We start from the raw sequence: 18,540 nt of genomic DNA, 5'->3' as shown, positions 1-18,540 counted from the left end.
GTACTGTCTTAAGCATTTGGGATACAAAGACAAAACTGTTCCTGCTCTCAGTGAGCACATATACAGATAAATAAACACAAAGCATAGACAAAATGATGCCAAAGACTCCTAAAGGGGGAGTATATTGAAAACAGCCCAAGGGGGACTCAGTGCCTTTCTGGTAAATGGTTTGAGACCATTGAGAAACAATTCTGTTTGTTTTTGTTTTTGTTTTTTTTTGCAGGGCAATGAGGGTTAAGTGACTTGCCCAGGGTCACACAGCTACTAAGTGTCAAGTGTCTGAGGTCAGATTTGAACTCAGGTCCTCCTGAATCCAGGACCCGTGCTTTATCCACTGCGCCACCTAGCTGCCCTGAGAAACAATTCTGGAACTCAAGTTACAGGCAATTGTGCTCATTTGAATTTTTGCTGGTCAAGCCAAAATTTCTCTGGTAGGATTTCCCCATCCCAGAATTAACTGATGTGCTCTCTGACTTCTTTCCCTCTGGCATCCATGTTTATTTGCTCTGTTTTGGAGAGGGAATGAGTCACAGGCATTTGCCGTAAGCTGAAGCCCTAGAGAGACAAGCCCAGCCCAGACATGTCTCTGCCCATGGCTTCATTGTGCTGACTTGTAGTTCCTCCCCCTTGGCCCTAAACCCCTTGCTGTACTTTGTGGATGCCCTCCTGCTCTCCTGGGGAGCAGTCCCTGCTAGAGCCATTTAAGGCTGGACTGGAGATGGGAGAGAAAAGGGGACCAGAATGAGGTCTCAGGTTAGACCAGATGATCTCCAAGATTGTTTCCATTATGACAACCCAGGACCCTGTCACACTATGACCCATGACTAGGGTCCCCAATCTGCCTTGGAGTTTAGGAAGATATAAAAGGGGTTAAGGAAAGAAACACAGTGAGCAATCGTCAGTAAGGAAGGATGGACTAGCCCAAGTGTTACATAGTAATCCCAAATATAGCCATGTTGAAGAGAAAAGCAGGCTTACTTGTTTGCTCATCTAGACTTCAGAGTTCCTGGGGGAGCAAGCTGCTCTCTTCCTTTTGTCATGTTTATTTCCCTTCCCTCCATCCCTCCAGCATACTCCTATTCACTGCACTTTATGTGGGTTCTTCCCTCCAACTCCCCAGCCCTGTCTAAAGTCTTCTTCTTACCTCCTTTGTAAAGGAGGCTCCTTTGTCCCTTCTCTGGTCTGTCTCTTTCTGTCCTCCCTGAAGGGGTCTTCCCTCCAAATCTGAGTCCTAAGCCCTATCTCATTGGCTGTTCAATCTCTGCTCCTTACATGAATTATCCTTTCCCATGGTTTTAGCTGTCACCTTTTGGCTTATAACTCCTGCATCTACCTCTCCAAGTCCAATCCATGATTCAATTGCATGGCCTCAGATCAACATATCTGAAATTAAATGCATTATTTTCTAAGAAGACCCCTATTCTTTCCATCCACACCTATTTTCCCCTCCTCCACAAAACCCTTCCTAATTTCCCAATTTCTATTAATGGTACTTCTATTCTTCCAAGCTTGAAATGTTAGAATTATCTTTGATTCAATGTCTCTTGCTGTATTTGGTCAGGATGAATAGAGAGCTGTCTAATCAACAACACATTTATAATCAACAAACATTTATAAAGTGTCTACTGTGGTAAAATAATAGAATTTGGTAGACTGATTGGGATGGGCCACTCCTGTCCTGTCCTGAGTGACATATGCTGCTGATGTCAGGAGGAGAAACCACTCTCCAATCGAGTTCAAAGGACTTCCCCTTTTGGGGGAGGGAGAGTAAACACTTGATGAGGGGAGCGCACTTTCTTTATGGGCCTGTGAGCTGTGGGAGTGGGCAGAAAGAGGTTCTTTCTTGGCAGTTTGTCCTTCGAGCCCTGGCTGCAAAGCTGTTTCCCATTGAAGCTGCAGACCCCAGGTGGTGAGTTAACATCTGAGCCCTGCTCTTTTGAATTATCTGAACTGGAAGCAAGTTTGGGGATAGACTTAGGTTAGAGTTAGGGGGATTATCCATTTTTCTTTTTCCCTATTCCCTTGTCTTTGATTTTATTAATTTCACCTTTGATGTTTATTTTATTCCTATTAATAAAACCTGATTCATTTGTGGAAAAGAGGCTATTAGGCTCCTTTCTTATTGGCTTGGGAGAAATATCTAAAAAGGCAGTTTGAAAAAAAAAAAAAGGGGGCAGCTAGATGGCACAGTGGTTAAAGTGCTGGCCCTGGATTCAGGAGTACCTGAGTTCAAATCCAGCCTCAGACACTTAACACTTACTAGCTGTGTGACCCTGGGCAAGTCACTTAACCCCCATTGCCCCGCAAAAAAAAAATAAATAAATAAAAAGGCAGTTCGGAGGGGAGTTTTGGACCTAGAGGTCCCTCATTATTTCTGGGACCCCAATATTACAGCAAGCCACTCAATTAACTCTCCCTATATTAAATTTGGCCCCACACTACTATGTGGCAGATACTTCTAAGTGCCAGGGATACAAAAAGAGGCAAAAGACATTCCCTGCCCTCAAGAAACTTATTTTTTGTTTGTTTATTATTGTTGGTTTTTTTTAGGGGGGTAGGGCAATGAGGGTTAAGTGACTTGCCCAGGGTCACACAGCTAGTAAGTGTCAAGGGACTGAGGTCAGATTTGAACTCAGGTCCTCCTGAATCCAGGCCCAGTACTTTATCCACTGCACCACCTAGCTGCCCCCCCCCCCCCGCCCCAGGAACTTAAAATCTAATGGAGGAGATAACATGCAAACAAGTACATGCCAAACAAGTTACATGCAGGATAAATAGGAAATTATTAACAGAGGGAAGACACTGGAATCAAGAGGAGTTGGAGAAGGTTCTCAGTGTTCAAGACAACTTCAGGGTATGGGGTCTGGAACACAGAAATAATGGTTGGTATGACTAGTGGACAAAATGGAGCAGCTGAAGAGAGCTGGTTTAATTTTAGATGTATTGACTTTGAGGAGATTGGGGGTCATCAATTAGTGATTTAGCATTGGAAGGGAACTCAGAGATCATCAAGAACAGCCCCCTAATTTTACAGGTGAGGAAACCAAGGCACAAAAGGTTAAGTGAGTTGTCCAGGGTCACACATCTAATGAGTGTCTGAGACCAAGTTTGAACTCAGGTCTTTTTGATGCTAGTTCCAGTGCTCTGTCCATTGTACCAAGCTACCATGAAATATACAGGCATCAGCCTCAATTGTTCAGGAACTTTGCTTTGAGTGACCAATGAAGAAAAGACTATTTCCTGGAAACTAACCTGATATCCTTCTGATGCCCTTTTCACAATTAAGATTCAAATACAATTCAAGAAAGATAAGTGGAGACCTTTGGTTTCAGGCCATTATACCACATGGCTTAACTTTGCAGGGGAGAGAAATTACTGTCTCTGTGGCTCTCATTCATCAAGGGGGTGCTGAAGGCCAGTATCCAAAACCTGGGATCAGTAATATTTCTTTCTTGTCTGATGAGTTCAGCAGGGAGGGACTTGCAGGGGGATATAGCAACTGACTACTTGGGTGGCCCAGGGTAAGATACCTAAGCCTCTGAAACTTCCAGATATGAGTGGAGTTCTGCCTCCCTCACTGCAGTATAAGGCTCTTGTGCCCTGAGTGGTGGGTGGCTTTGAGGACAATGTCACAGAGGGCTGATGAGTTTGACATTTGTTCTCGTGCCTTGCTTGGCTTCATTAGACTCTCTTCCATGGAAAGTAATATGGCACAATGGAAAGGGTCCTACATTTTGAGCCAGAGGATCAGAATTCTCGCCCCTACCCCAGCTCTGCCATTTACTTAGCCTCTCTAAGCCTCAGTTTCCTCATTTGCAAAATATAGGCACTGGATTATGAGAGAATAGATTGCTATCTAGAAGGAACATTTGAGGCCATGTCGTCCAAGCATTTAATTTTCTATAATTCTCTAAATCCAAAGTTATCATTCTGACACATAGTAAGTACTTAATAAATGTTATTTTTTCATTGATTTATTCATCCTAAGGGCTGGGCCTCCTGGAAACATCTCAATAATTGTAAGCCCAAAAGACAAATAGGAACAAAAGAGAGATAGAATATATAATAAATTCAAGAGGAATGAGTTTCTATGAGTTTATTTATATACTCCCAGTTCGGGGCCAGTTGCCATGATTTAGAAAAATCATGCCTGCTCCCTAAACCTTAAATTCAGAGTGAATGCTAACTGAGAAATGTTTTGCTTGGCCTTCTGGGATCAAAAGCAGTGATGGAAGGAAGGGCCAAAGATAATAGTTGTTGTCACTATTGCCATCTGTAAAGTGGACATAAATGTGCTTCTAGTGGAAACTTTAATTAAAGGCTTACTAGGACCTAAAGATCACCTGATGAAAGGCTGGGTATATGTGCAACTGAAGATAGTTATTGTGGTCTTCATTTTGGCCCAGCCCACTTCTTTCAATCATTCATAGCCTCAGTCTTCAATTCAAAAAGTTGGGGCATGGAGGAAGGGCAGGGTGATGAAGTTGTTAAATAGAATCCAATCTCTTGTGGCATAAAATCACCCTTTGGTTTGCTTGCCTATTTCCTTTGGGGAGCAACCAAACCTGTCTCTGTGTAAGAGGGAACAAACTATGTGTTAAACCAAGCATAGGAAAAATAGTACCAAAAAAAAAAAGAAAAAAGAAATCGGTACACATTGGTACACAGCTGGACAAACTATGGTATATCAACATAATATAATATTACTATACCCTAAGAAATGATGGATATGAAAAATTTAGGGAAACATGGGAAGACTTGTATGAATTGATGCAGAGTGAAGTAAGAAGAATGAAGAGAACAATATAAACAGTGACTACAATATTGTAACTAAAAACACAAAAGGCAATTTTATTTAGAAAAAAAAGCAATGACCAACATTGAACCCAGAGGTCAAATAAGTATGGATGTTGAATGTGGCAGATACAAACAGACAAGGTTGCAATCTTGGTGAGTCTTATTTTGGTTATTTTTTTAGCATAGTAGCTCTTATGTAGGTGCTTAATAAATGCTTGTTGATTGATTACAAGAAATGGTGGAGGAGGCGTGAGAAGGAACAATATTCAGGGAAATTAATGTGATAAAAACCATAACAACAATAACAAAGTCTAAAAGAAACATAAAGCATTTTTAGTTTAAATAGGAAACTAGTGGGGCAGCTAGGTGGCGCAGTGAATAGAGTACTGGCCCTGGATTCAGGAGGACCTGAGTTCAAATCCGACCTCAGACACTTAACACTTACTAGCTGTGTGACCCTGGGCAAGTCACTTAACCCCAATTGCCTCACTTAAAAAAAAAATAGGAAACTAGAAATGTGTGGATCATTGTCTTAATGGAGCCATCTTCTGCTGTGTCGCATTGCTGCCCTTTCTTTCATTAATTGCATAGTCTAGCTCCTGCCCTGGACCCCCTTGCAGATAATTGGCAAAGGTTTAGAATATTTTCTTTCATTGGGCCAAGGCCCATACTGTGTACTTTGACTACCTTATCACACCTTGACTTCAATCTACCATATTTAAGCCTTGGTCTCTAAGTACTGTAGTTCTCAATCTGGCCAATCACCAATTAGTGCAATGGTAAGAGTAACACTCAACAGCTCTTTTCACCTGTTGCTCTAGGAAGAATAATCAAAGTAATACTAACATTTCTGGAAAGAACAAGTCAATCAATTGCCCATGATCCCAATCATCATCATCCCACCCCATTTTCTAGACCAAAACACTCCTCCCTGGCCACCATTCCCCTATGTGTTTTGTCTTTCCCCACTAGAATGTAAGCTCCTTAAAGACAGGTATTGGTTTGCTTTTTGTTTTGTATCTCAAACACTTATTAGCTCATCACCTAATACATAGTAAGTGGTTAAGAAATGCTTTTACTTTCTTCAAACATTTAAAGAGATACAGTATCAGAAAAGTATGCTAATTAGAAATCTTAGTGTGGGAAGTTAAATATTACCCTACAGACATCACTGACCCTTGGTAGAATGTGACCTTCAATAGGATACCTTTACATTGTCATGTTTCTGAAGAAGAACAAGAACAAGAAGAACACAAGGAAGAGGAAGAAAAAGAAGAAGTTGTACTAGATGACTTCTGAGAATCTTCTAGCTTTAAACCTATGATCCTGTGATTCCACAGTCTAGGATTTCAAAAGCAAAACTGGCTCAGGAGAAATGGAGGTGTTTATATGAATAAAATGTTGATTAATAACTAAAATTTATAAAGAGCTTTATAAGTATTCTTTCACTTTATCCTCACGATGACCCTGTAATGAATGCACCAAAACAGTGGTATGCTGAGACCAGTTTGCTTCTAGAGTGGAGAGTTAAATGTTCAGTGTAAGCATTTACACCTTGGAAATGGACAAACCAAAAAGGGTTAGATTTATTGCTTTGTTGATTGTCTGGACTTAAGAAAGCAATGGAGAACGTGTTAATAATGCAGATTAAACTAAAAGTATTTCCAGCATACACTCCTGCCCCCGCAAGAGGCAGTTGTTAAACATTTACCAGCCTGCCCCTTGCACCAAAGGCACTATTACCCCCTGACAAACAAACCAAGCCCCAAAGAGGTTAAATTCCTTGTCCAAAGTCACACACCAGTAAATCAGCCAATTAGCCAGTCAATAAGCATTTAAAATGTTTGCTGTGAGCCAGGCACTAGGTTATGTGCTGAGGTCACAAAGAAAGGCAAAAAACCCAAACAAACAAACAAAAAACAACAACAGCAACGAAAAAAACCTAAGCAAATAAAAAACAACACCACAGTCCCTGCCCTCAAGGAGCTCACATTCTAATGGTGTTTGGGGCAGAATTTGAACCTAACTCTTTTACTCTGAGGCCAGCATTCTATACACTAATCATATTATTTCTGAAAAATGGAAGGAGAAGAGGAGAATGTGACCTTAGAGACTGATGTGGCAAATTCAAATTTTTAAAAAGCCCCTGATATGAAGTCAGGTAATGAGAATTAATTTTAAAATAAAGGAATAAAAAAGAGAGGCATAGATAGCTCTGTAAATGTCAGGAAGGATGTAGCCCAGTAGGAACTGAGAGAGGCTTGTGGTTAAAGTTAAAGACAATAAGTGGACTTAAAACATAATAAAATAAAATAAAGTGCTGGTTTGAGGTGTGGATAGGAAGATGATCATGAATGACAGGAGTAGGCAGCACTGGGCTTTTTTATTTTGATTCTATATAAAAGCGAATGAGCTTAAAACTGGGGGAAATTGAAACAAAATATCTGATAGCAATGAAACGAGGCGAGAAGATGGCAAAATGGCATATATATATATATATATATATATATATATATATATATATATATATATATATATATATATATATATATATATATATATATATATATATATATATATATATATATATATATATATATATTTGTACAAAACCTAGCTGCCTTCTGTGATGTCAAGTAATGAAGTCCAAACAAATGAAATTCCAAGGCCCTGAAATAATTGATGAATTGGATGGTCAAGTACTTCTCTGTATGCTTTAAAAATGTGAAATACAAGAGTCCTACAGACAGGCAAACGATGTAAGAAGGTAGGAAAGAGGGTAAGAGTCTTCAGAACCACAGACTAGTGAGTTTGATGTAAATTCCTGCTAAAAATTCTAGAAAAAGGGGGCAGCTAGGTGGCGCAGTGGATAGAGCACCAGCCCTGGATTCAGGAGGACCTGAGTTCAAATCCGGCCTCAGACACTTGACACTTACTAGCTGTGTGATCCTGGGCAAGTCACTTAGCCCCCATTGCCCTGCAAAAAAAAAAAAAAATTCTAGAAAAAAAAGATTAAAGGATGGTTTCTAAGTACTTAGAACATTTAACTATTACCCACCTGTATAGGTTCATTACAATACTTTATGCCAAACAATTTATAAGATTTCTTTTTTTAAAAAAACATGATTATTAGATCAGGAAAATACTGTGGTTGTGGTGGTTCTGGATTTCAACCAGGCATTTGACAGAGGAATAAACGGGGAGGGAAAGGGAATTAGCATTTCTATAGTGACTACTATGTGCCAGGCACTGTACTAAATGCTTTACAAATATTGGCTAATTTGTTCCTCACAACAACTTGAAGGAAATGATAGAACAACCTGAACTGAAGGATAATACTATTAGGAGGACTCCAAGCTGGTTGAACAAACAGACCAAAAGAATGTTTGGTAATGGATCAATGTCATCTTGGAAAGAGGTCTTTAGTGGAGTGCTCCAGGGATCTTGCAAAGGTCTGTTCATGATTTTTATTAGTGACTTGTATAAAGGCATAGATGATATATTCATCAGGTTTGTGGATGACACAAAGATGGACCGGATAGGACTGACGAACAGAGTCATGATCCATAAAGATCTTGACAGGCTAAAAGGATAAGCTGAATCCAATAAGATGAAATTTGAGAGAGATGTGAAGTCCCACACTTGGGTTTGTGGTAAATAATGGAATTTGACAGACTGATCGGGATGAGCTACACCTGTCCTGTCCTGAGTGACTTATGCTGCTGATGTCAGCAGGAGAAACCTCTCTCCACAGGCAGTTTGAAGAACTTCCCCTTCTGGGGGAGGGAGAGAGAACGCTTGCTGAGGGGAGCTCAGTCTTTCCAGAGTCACTCTATTTCCAGTGGTGCGAGCTACAGGAGCAGATAGAAAGATGTTTTTTTCCTGGCAGTTTGTCCTGTGGGCCCAGACTGCAAAGCTGTTTCCCATTGAAGCTATGGACACCAGGTGGTGAGTTAACATAGGAGCCCTGCTCTTTTTGAATTAGCTGAACTAGAAGTGAGTTTGTGGATTGTATAGACTTAGGTTAGAGTTAGGGGGATTATCCATTTTTCTTTTTCCCTGTTCCCTTGTCTTTGATTTTATTAATTTCATCTTTGCTGTTTATTTTATTCCCATTAATAAAAGCTGATTCGTTTGTGGAAAAAAGGCTGTTAGACTCCTTTCTTATTGGCCTGCGAGAAATATCTAAAAAGGCAGTTCAGAGGGGAGGGAGCTTTGGCCTAGAGGTCCCCATTATTTCTGGAACCCCAATATTATGGCAAGCCACGCAATTAACTCTCCCTATATAAAATTTGGCCCCAAGAGGTTCAAAGATTCAATTGTACAAGGGAAATTGAGGAAGATGAGGCCAGATAGCTATGTAATATGTATACTCTCACTACACTCCCTCAGGACCAGGCCTGCTACATCACCCCTCAGTATTCTAGGGGGGATACTCCCCTTCAGAGGGCTAGGATACCTTGAAGGATTTGGAGTGTTTCGCTTCTTGGTTTTTTTCCTTTAGGGAACTAATTGGGGTTGTGACTTGTCATGTAGCTACTAAGAATCTGAGACCAGATTTGAACTCAGGTCTTCCTAACTCCAGGGCCAATGCTCTATCCACTGCACCACCTAGTTGCCCCTGTTTCTCTTCTGTACTGCATAGATTCCAGTCCCCACTAGATGTCCTCCATTTGTTACAGGCCAGTGATTAGAACTCTAGTTCCATTTAACTGCTTAACACTGAACTGCCTGTGAAAGGAATATTTAAAGGTATAGCAAAGGTATAGCAAAAACAAAATACAAACATCCTCCACCCCTACATCTTGGGGCATAATTTCCCCTGAACTACCTTGGTCTTTGGGATGGGGTGGGAAATTAAGCTCATAACACAGCTCAATTAATTCATTAATTCATTAATCTCACGTTCATGGATAGATGTAGCCTGATTGCTGGATGAGTTCTTTCACTGGGCTAGGGTACTGAAGGTTGCTCCCAAATGTTGGCCCATGCCCCTTATGATAGTAATACTATACAGGTTGTAAAACATGGCTTGAATGCCAACTCCTGGATTCCTGTGACTTACTCTCCTGCTCTTTGATAATCCCCTCACGAAGAATGAAAATTAATTAACAAAATGGCCAAAGAAACCTCATTTCTTGTAACCATATGGACTCAGAGGGGAAAGACCCTTCCCTTTATTACATGGTCTCTCAGAACTGGATACTATTAGAGAAAGAATCACCAGGCTCCACCAGATGGGAACGAAGCAAAGAAACATCTGAAGTTGACTCAGGCCCTTTTGAAGATGCAGACAGTTCTGGCTCCCCAGACAATTAAAAAAGACTCTTCCCAACCATGTGGTTAGCCAGCTGGAGCCAGTTAGAAAATGTCTACACATGTTCCACAATATTTCTTAGGTTCTTTCTTTATACATTGGTGGGATTCTCCTAGAAAAAAAACTCCTAAGCAACCTTCATGACGTTATATTAACTGAGGAAGTTTTGGGGTCTGTGCATGAGACAGACATCTGTTACAGTCATTCTGATGAAAAGGACTTGGGGTCATTTTAGTTTAACAAGCATCAGTGGTGTGATACGGAAGCTAAAAAACTTAGCTCTGCCTTAAAAGTCACAGAGACCATAATGAGGAAGGACAGATTGTATTTATAGTCTTATTTACATTCATGTGCACTACATTCTATATGATCTCATAGTCCTAACAGCCCCATTTTTTGGTGGGGCAATGAGGGTTAAATGACTTGCCCAGGGTCACACAGCTAGTATGTGTCATGTGTGTGAGGCTGGATTTGAACTCAGGTCCTCCTGAATCCAGGGCCAGTGCTTTATCCACTATACCACCTAGCTGCCCCCTGGACTACATTCTAATAAGGTCACTGCCAACCTGGGGCACATTGAGAAGAGGGCGGTAAAGAAACTACATATCATACTCTACCCAGGTTATACAAGTACAATCCCTATTTCAATGTCTCTCTCACAAAGACTACAGAGATGTTACTATATCTTTAAAAGGCCAATGATATATTGTGGGAAAAGGGCAGTTTGTGCTCATAATTTGCATGTGTGAGTCAATGAAATGAGGCACTCCTCCTTGTGGACTCAGAGAGTGTGCTTTGACTGGAGAGAGACTATTCAATGTTATAGCAGGAGAGTGACTTAAAAACTTCAAAAAAAAGAAAAACAGGAGATGGAGAGATCTTTTCTGATAAATATTTTCACCTTTTTCTTATGAGGAAGATTTTTCCAATCTATTATTTATTCATTTTAATTTTTAAAAATTTTGATTTCTAAATTTTCTCCCTCTCTCCAAACCCTCACCTACCCATTGAAAAGGTAAACAATATAAAAATTATACATGTGAAATCATGTAAAAGATATTTCCATAGTAGCCACATCACAAAAAAGCAAGAAAAATAGTGAAAAATGTATACTTTAATTTGCACTCAGAGTTTATAAGTTCTCTCTCTAGAAACGAAGAGCATTTTTCTCTGGAAGTAAAGAACATTTTTCATCATGAGTTCTTTAAAATAGTCTTGAATCATTTTATTGATCAGAGTAACTGAGTCTTTCAGACTTGATCATCATTACAATATTGTTACTGTGTATAATGAGCTCCTGGTTCTGTTGACTTCATTTGGCATCAATTCATGTAGGTCTTTCCAGATTTTTCTGAAACCACCCCCCTCATCATTTCTCATAACATGATAGTATTTCATCAAGATTATATACCACAAAAGCATGTATAAACAAAAGTTGAGAACTATCTTTACATGTAACGGAAAAAATAAAATATCTCAAAAAAAAATGTAATTGGGAAATGTTTAATAAAATAAATACAAATATAATATAACATAGATAATGTTAAAAAAAAAAAGATTATATACCACAACTTTGTTTGGCAATTCCCCAATTGATAGGTATCCCCTCAATTTCTAAGTCTTTGCCACCACAGAAAGAGCTGGTATAAATATTTTTGTATGCTTGGGTCCTTTTCCTTTGATCTCTTTGACAAGAGTCAAAGTAGTGTTATTGCTCAGACAAAAGATATGCACAGTTTTATAGCCCTTTGGGGATAGTTCCAACTTTTTCTCCAGAATGTTTGGACTAGTTCACAACTCCACCAACAGGATATCCCTGTTTCTTACCCCCACCCCCCTGCCCTACCCTCCATATCCTCTCCAGCATTTGCCATTTTTCTTTTCTGTCTGGTTAGCTAATCTGATTGATAGTAGATGGTATCTTGGAGTTGTTTTATTTTTTTAGAGTCTTTTGTGTATTTATTCTTTTATAGCAGAATGTCCAACACAGATCATTATAACCGCCAAATAGTCAGTTGTGCACTATAAATATATATATATATATGTGTGTGTGTGTGTGTGTGTGTGTGTGTATATATATGTATATATATATGTGTGTGTATATATATATATATATATATATAGTGGTTAAGTACAAATAGGAGACATGATTTTTAAAAAAATACTTAAACACAAATTTATGGTCCTACAAAAAGAGCATTTAAACTAGATAGTCTAAGTTGATCTGCCTCCTTGGACCCACAATAACTGTTATTTTCCCCAAAACCAATAGAATCAATATACTGGATCATCATCAGTTCCACTATGTGAATAATGGATCACAATAAATGAGTCCTTTTTTCTAAGAGCTTTCCTTGGCTCTTCTACAAACATGGTCTGGCCTGGATAAAAAGACAACAGGAATTTCTTGAAGGTCAATGGTCCAAAATGCTAAGTATGGTTAAGTATTCTAGATGATCTATATTCACTGGTCCCATTTTTAGTTAGTATGTTCTTAGATTACTTTCTTCAATTCATCATACAGGACAAGCACAAAAGCTCCACCCATGCCTCTAAGAACATTGGACCAGGCACCCTTGAAGAAAGCTTTTCCACCCTCATCTTTAGCAACCCTCTCTCAGTAGTCAATTGTTCCAGTGTACATTATATCAGCTCCTATGTGCCCAGACTACATCATCATTTGCTGCCTTACTGTATCAAAGGAATAGGTTGGAGTTGTTTTAATGTGCAGTTCTCTAATCAATAGTAATTTACAGCATTTTATATGACTATAGCTTTGATTTCTTCTTTTGAAAAGTACTTGTTCATATCTTTTGACCATTTATCAGTTGGAGAATGGCTCTTATTTTTATAAATTTAACTCTGTTCTCTATATATTTGAGAAGTGAGGTCCTTATAAGAGAAACTTGCTATAAAATTTTTGATTTTACTTCATTGTCTATAGTACCTTTTAACAAAGTGTACATTCCCTGATTATCTTTTTTAAAAAACTAGGTCTATTTTTGCTTTTGCTTTATCTGAGATTATGATTGCTATCCCTGCTTTTTTTATTTCAGCTGATGCATAATAGATTCTGTTCCAGCCCTTTATTTTAATTCCGTGTGTCTCTGTTTCAAGTGTGTTTCCTTTAAACAACAAAGTGTTGAATTTAGGTTTCTAATTCATTCTGCTATCCTCTTCCATTTTATGAGTGAGTTCATCCCATTCACATTCATAGTTATGAGTACTAACTGTGTTTATCTCTCCATCCAATTTACTTCTGTTTATCTTTTTCTTTCTTTTTGTCTTGACCCTCTTCAAAAGTCTGTTTTGCTTTTGACCACTGCCTCCCTTAATCTGTCCTCCCTTTTATCACCTCCTTCACTACCACTATCCTGTATGTATTATTTCCCTTCATTAGATTGTTTGATCCTTGAGAGCAGGGATAGTCATTGCATTTATCTTTTATCCTTAGCATTTAGCACAGTGCTTGATTAAGCACTTAATAAATGTCTCCTTCATTCATAATGTTCCTCCCCTTTTCAAAATAAATTGGAGTCCTTTTCCTCTGCCATCCTCCTTCTCTCTGTAGCTTCACTCTGCTAGATGATGGCTACCTAGTCAATTCCATGAATACCTCCTAAAATGTTCACTGTGAACTAGGGGATTAATGGATGACCTAATTCAGGGAACATCTTTGTTTCATATTCATTGGAATATATTGGAATATTTGGAACATATTCATAGGAACTTGGTTTTATGAATCCCTCCTAATATGTTTAATGGTACCAAAGGGATTCATGGGTTCCCTCATCCAGAGAACATATTTGTATTTCATAGGAGCTTTTAGGAGATACCATGCCTTAATCAAAAGAGATGATTCTTAGTAGTCTGCATGCCTATATGCATGGAAATTAGGGACCAAGGATGTCTTTTATCACTCCTTACATCAGGACCAAGCAGTTGTCAACTTCATGAGCCCCCTCATTAACTATGGCAAGAATATCCCTTCTTTACCAAATGCTTTCCAATTTCTGGTGACTGCCTGGGGTTATAGTGAAATAGGGTCAAGCTAAATGCAACCATAGAAATAATGTAATCGAACACCATTATCTTGCAGATGAGAGAATGTTGGGAGGGGTTTACAGAGTGGGGGAAAGTGATTTGGCTCAGAATACATAGGTAGTAAATGAATAGCAGAGCCAGGATTTGAAAGCCATTCCAATAATCTGTTTTCCATGAATAGAGACATGCAATAGACACTACTTCCCTGCTAGCCTTGGAGGACAATCAGGGTGCTCTTTCCCAATCCCTGACCCAGGTTAGTCCCATTTTCTCTGGCATGCAAGCACTGGGGAACTGGCTCAACATTCTGCTTCTAAGGAATCTTCCAGAGAATCTTTTCTTCCACAGCCTTGGAGATCAGACTCCTGCTAAACAGAAAATGTTTTGTTCTTCTCCAGATCATTCCTTCCCTACAAAGGAATTCCTGGAAAGTACCGGTTTGCCCATGGGCAGCATAAAAGAGGCTGAGGCGGTGGCTGTTGCTGGGCCCCTCCCAGTCCTTGCCAACTTTTTTATCACCCCTTGTGAGCTCTCCCGCCAACTTTCTCATCCCATCATGAGACTTAGTTTCTTATCCTTTGGGGATTTAAAAACTTTTGAATGTGAGCTAGAAGGAGGGTGGTAACCCAAAGCCTGTGCAGGCAGGCTGGTTTTCTAGTTTTCAATCCTCAGACACCCAGGAATGGGGCCTTTCAGACTTTCTTGCCTTTGCATCTTAATCTATGATCCTGTCAACCTAGACTGCCCTACAGTTCCCCAACTCAACCACCTCTTTCTAGTATCTGTACTTTTGTTCATGCTCAGAAAGACCATGTACATACAATACCTATGGAATCAGAAAGATCTGGGTTCAAATTTTACCTTGGACACTTATTAGCTGTGTAAATATGGGCAAGTAATTTACTTCTCTAAGCCTCATCTCCTACCTCTATAAAAGAGGAATGTTAACTGTAATGCCTACTTTATAGGGTTGAGTTTCAAATGAGAAAATCTATGAAAAGTACTTCATGAACCTTGAGGTGATAGACATAAGGTGTCCCAAAAGTCTTGGTGCAATTTAAAGCTATTAAAACTTACATGTTTTTAATATCTTTAAGCTTTAATAGATTTAAATTGCACCAAGACTTTTGGGACACCTTATGTGTATATATGTACCTAGGGTATAGGGTTTCTTCAGGGAAGACTAGTACCTCTGGTGTGGGGGATGCTGTCCACCAAATTCACCCAATTCTTTTTTGGGGGTGGGGTGGGGCAATGAGGGTTAAGTGACTTGCCCAGGGTCATACAGCTAGTGTGAAGTGTCCTAGGACAGATTTGAACTCAGGTCCTCCTGAATCCAGGGCCAGTGCTTTATCCACTGTGCCACCTAGCTGCCCCCTCAACCCTTTTTTTTAATATTGCAAATTTTAATTTTCAAAATATTTCACATTAACTAAAAGAGCAGACACAAGTTAGTATATCCTTGGTCACTTGAATTTATTTATTTCTGTAAGAGTTTTTCTCTTCAGAAGCTGCTGCCCAGAAAGCAAACTGCTTGAAGTCAGAATACATTGTGATTTACCTGATTCATCCAACTCTTACCTGTGCCTCCAAGAAGCTGTAGCATGCTACAGTGCTCAGTACATGCTCAGTGCTAACACCCCACTAAACAGTTTTGTCAGATGGGCTAAACCAGATTGAGGTCCTCAAAACTGAGTTGGGAGAGTATCTACCCCAAGCATGTGAAGACCTCTCCCAGTGGAATGGGTGGATGAGAAAATTTTGTTCTAATGGCCATCAAAGCAGATGAAGAAGGAACTATGGAGTACCTAGAGATTTGTTAGACATTAAAGATTAAAGGTTATCTATTGTATCCTGAGACATTGGCAGTTGTCTTCACTTTGTCTTGCCACTGGACTCCAATGACTCTGGAATAGTAAGTGAAGCCAATGACTTTGCACAACTTTGCCTCACTTAAATCAAATTTATGTGTGAATCGGGGCAGAGCCAAGATGGCAGCAGAAAGACATTAAAAGCACAGAGCTCCTGATACAATCACCCCAAAAATAGCAATAAAACAACCCTTGGAACAGAAAAACACACAAAAATACATGCTGAGAGTTTTCTCCAGCTATAGATAGATTTCAGGGGGCTGTGCTGGGCCACGAATAAAGCCTAGCCCTGCAATCAGGTCAACACACCAGATACCCGCTGGAGGAATTTGCCTCAGTGCCTCTGAATCTGCTGCAGCACCGTCATCTTCTGGAACGGAGTGCATGGTCGAGGGTGTGGAGGGAGGTAAGTGCAGGGGTACCAATGGACTGGGGGGAAGGATTCGATTGTCCCACCCCAGTGGGGAACCAGGAAGAAATCCTGAGTGGCAGGAGACCCAGGTGGGGGAGGGGAGCAGGGGAGCAGGCTCATCGAAGCTAAAAACCATGCCACAGAAAGCTTTGTTCATTGGTTGTTAAATAAGTAGGCTTGAGGTTATCTCTGGACCAGAGAACAGGCCAGGTGAGATTAAAACCTGCCCCCTTCCTCAAACCAAAATACCTGGGACCCTCTGAAGCTGGGAACAGGAGTGGAGCTGAGAAGCAGTCCCACCCCCACCCCCCACCCCGCAGTGGAGAGTTTAAAATCAAATAAAAGCAAGACCAGGCAGGATGAGAAGAAGTCCACTCATCCCCCAGGCCATGCTGTACCTGGAACAGTGTGTCCTGGAAGCAGCACCACACTTTAAGAAGGAGTTAAAAGCCAAGAAATAGTAAGCCAGGATGAGTAGGCAGAGAAAGCAGAAGACCATCGAAAACTTCTTTTGGGGGTAAGGTAGACCACAATACAACCTCAGAAGAAGAAGACAATAACAGGGTCAAAGCGCCAACATCCAAAGCTTCCAAGAAAAATATGAACTGGTCTCAGGCCATGGAAGCTCTCAAAAGGGACTTTGAAGAGAAAGTAGGAGAAATAGAAAGAAGAGGTAGAGAAAAGGAGGAAAGAATGGAAAGGGAAATGAGAGCGATGCAGGAGAGTCATGAGAAAAAAGTCAACAGTTTGAAAAGCCAAATGGAAAAGGAGATTAAAAAACTGTCTGATGAAAATAACTGCCTGAGAATTAGGATTGAACAAATGGAAGATAAGTGACCTTACGAGAAACCAAGACACAGTAAAGCAAATCCAATTGAATGAGAAAATAGAGGGCAGTGTGAAATATCTCCTTGGAAAAACAGCTGACCTGGAAAATAAATCTAGGAGAGATAATTTGAAAATCATTGGACTACCTTAAAACCATGACTAAAACAAAAGCTTAGACACCATCCTCCAAGAGATTGTGAGGGAAAATTGCTCTGATATTCTTAGAAGCAGAAGGTAAAGTAGAAATTGAAAGAATCCACCAATCACCTCCTGAAAGAGATACCAAAAGGAAAACCTCCAGGAATATTATAGCCAAATTCCAGAACTCCCAGGTAAAGGAGAAAATACTGCAAGCAGCTAGAAAAAAGGAATTCAAATACTGTGGAGCTCCAATAAGGATAAAGCAAAATCTAGCAGCTTCTACATTACAGGACCAAAGGGCATGGAATATTATATTCCAGAGGGCAAAGGAACTGGGACTACAGCCAAAAATCACATACCCAGCAAAACTGATTATAATCTTTCAGAGGCAAAAATGGGATTTCAATGAGAAAGAGGTCTTTCAAGCATTTGTGATGAAAAGACCTGAACTGAATAGAAAATTTGACTTTCAAATACAAGACCCTGGAGAAGCATAAAAAGATAAACAGGAAAAGATATTTCAAAATCATAATAACTATCAGTAAGAAACTCAGAGAAGACACAGGTCTGAACTGAATATGAAGGGATGATATCTGTAAAGCATTTATGTTTTGTACTTTGTGGGGCAGACAGGGTGGGGTGTCTTATGTCTGGGGATGGATTTGGGCTTGGGACCTCCTGGGTCCAGGGCTGGTGCTTTGTCCACTGTGCCACCTAACTAATCCATGATGAAATCATTAAAATAGGGTTGAGGTGGGGCAGCTAGGTGGCACAGTGGATAAAGCACCGGCCCTGGATTCAGGAGGACATGAGTTCAAATCCAGCCTCAGACACTTGACACTTACTAACTGTGTGACCCTGAGAAAATAACTTAACCCTCACTTCCCCACAAAAAAATAGGGTTGAGGTGTAGGAGGAATAAACTGGGGGAGGGAGAAGGGGAGAGATGGTCTGGGGAGACATAGTTCACATGAAGGAAACAAGAAAAAAGCTTATGGAGGAGAGTAGAAGAGGGAGAAGGAGTTGGGGAGTGAGTGAACCTTAATATCAACAGAATTGGCTCAAAGAAGGACTAACATACATACTCAAGTAGGTATAGTAATGTATTTTTGCCCTGAGGGAGGGGAGGG

The 18,540-nt window shown here is 40.0% G+C and overlaps 1 pseudogene; it reads right to left on the bottom strand.

Moving 5' to 3' along the window:
• LOC122731982 overlaps window positions 1-16,415 on the bottom strand; it is a 54,913-nt pseudogene extending 38,498 nt beyond the window's left edge.
• Between the last annotated feature and the right edge of the window lie 2,125 nt (window positions 16,416-18,540).

The sequence above is a fragment of the Dromiciops gliroides genome, chromosome 6, assembly GCF_019393635.1.
Source record: "Dromiciops gliroides isolate mDroGli1 chromosome 6, mDroGli1.pri, whole genome shotgun sequence".
NCBI classification, from domain to species: Eukaryota; Metazoa; Chordata; class Mammalia; order Microbiotheria; family Microbiotheriidae; genus Dromiciops; species Dromiciops gliroides.
This window is presented reverse-complemented; position numbering and strand designations above follow the sequence as displayed.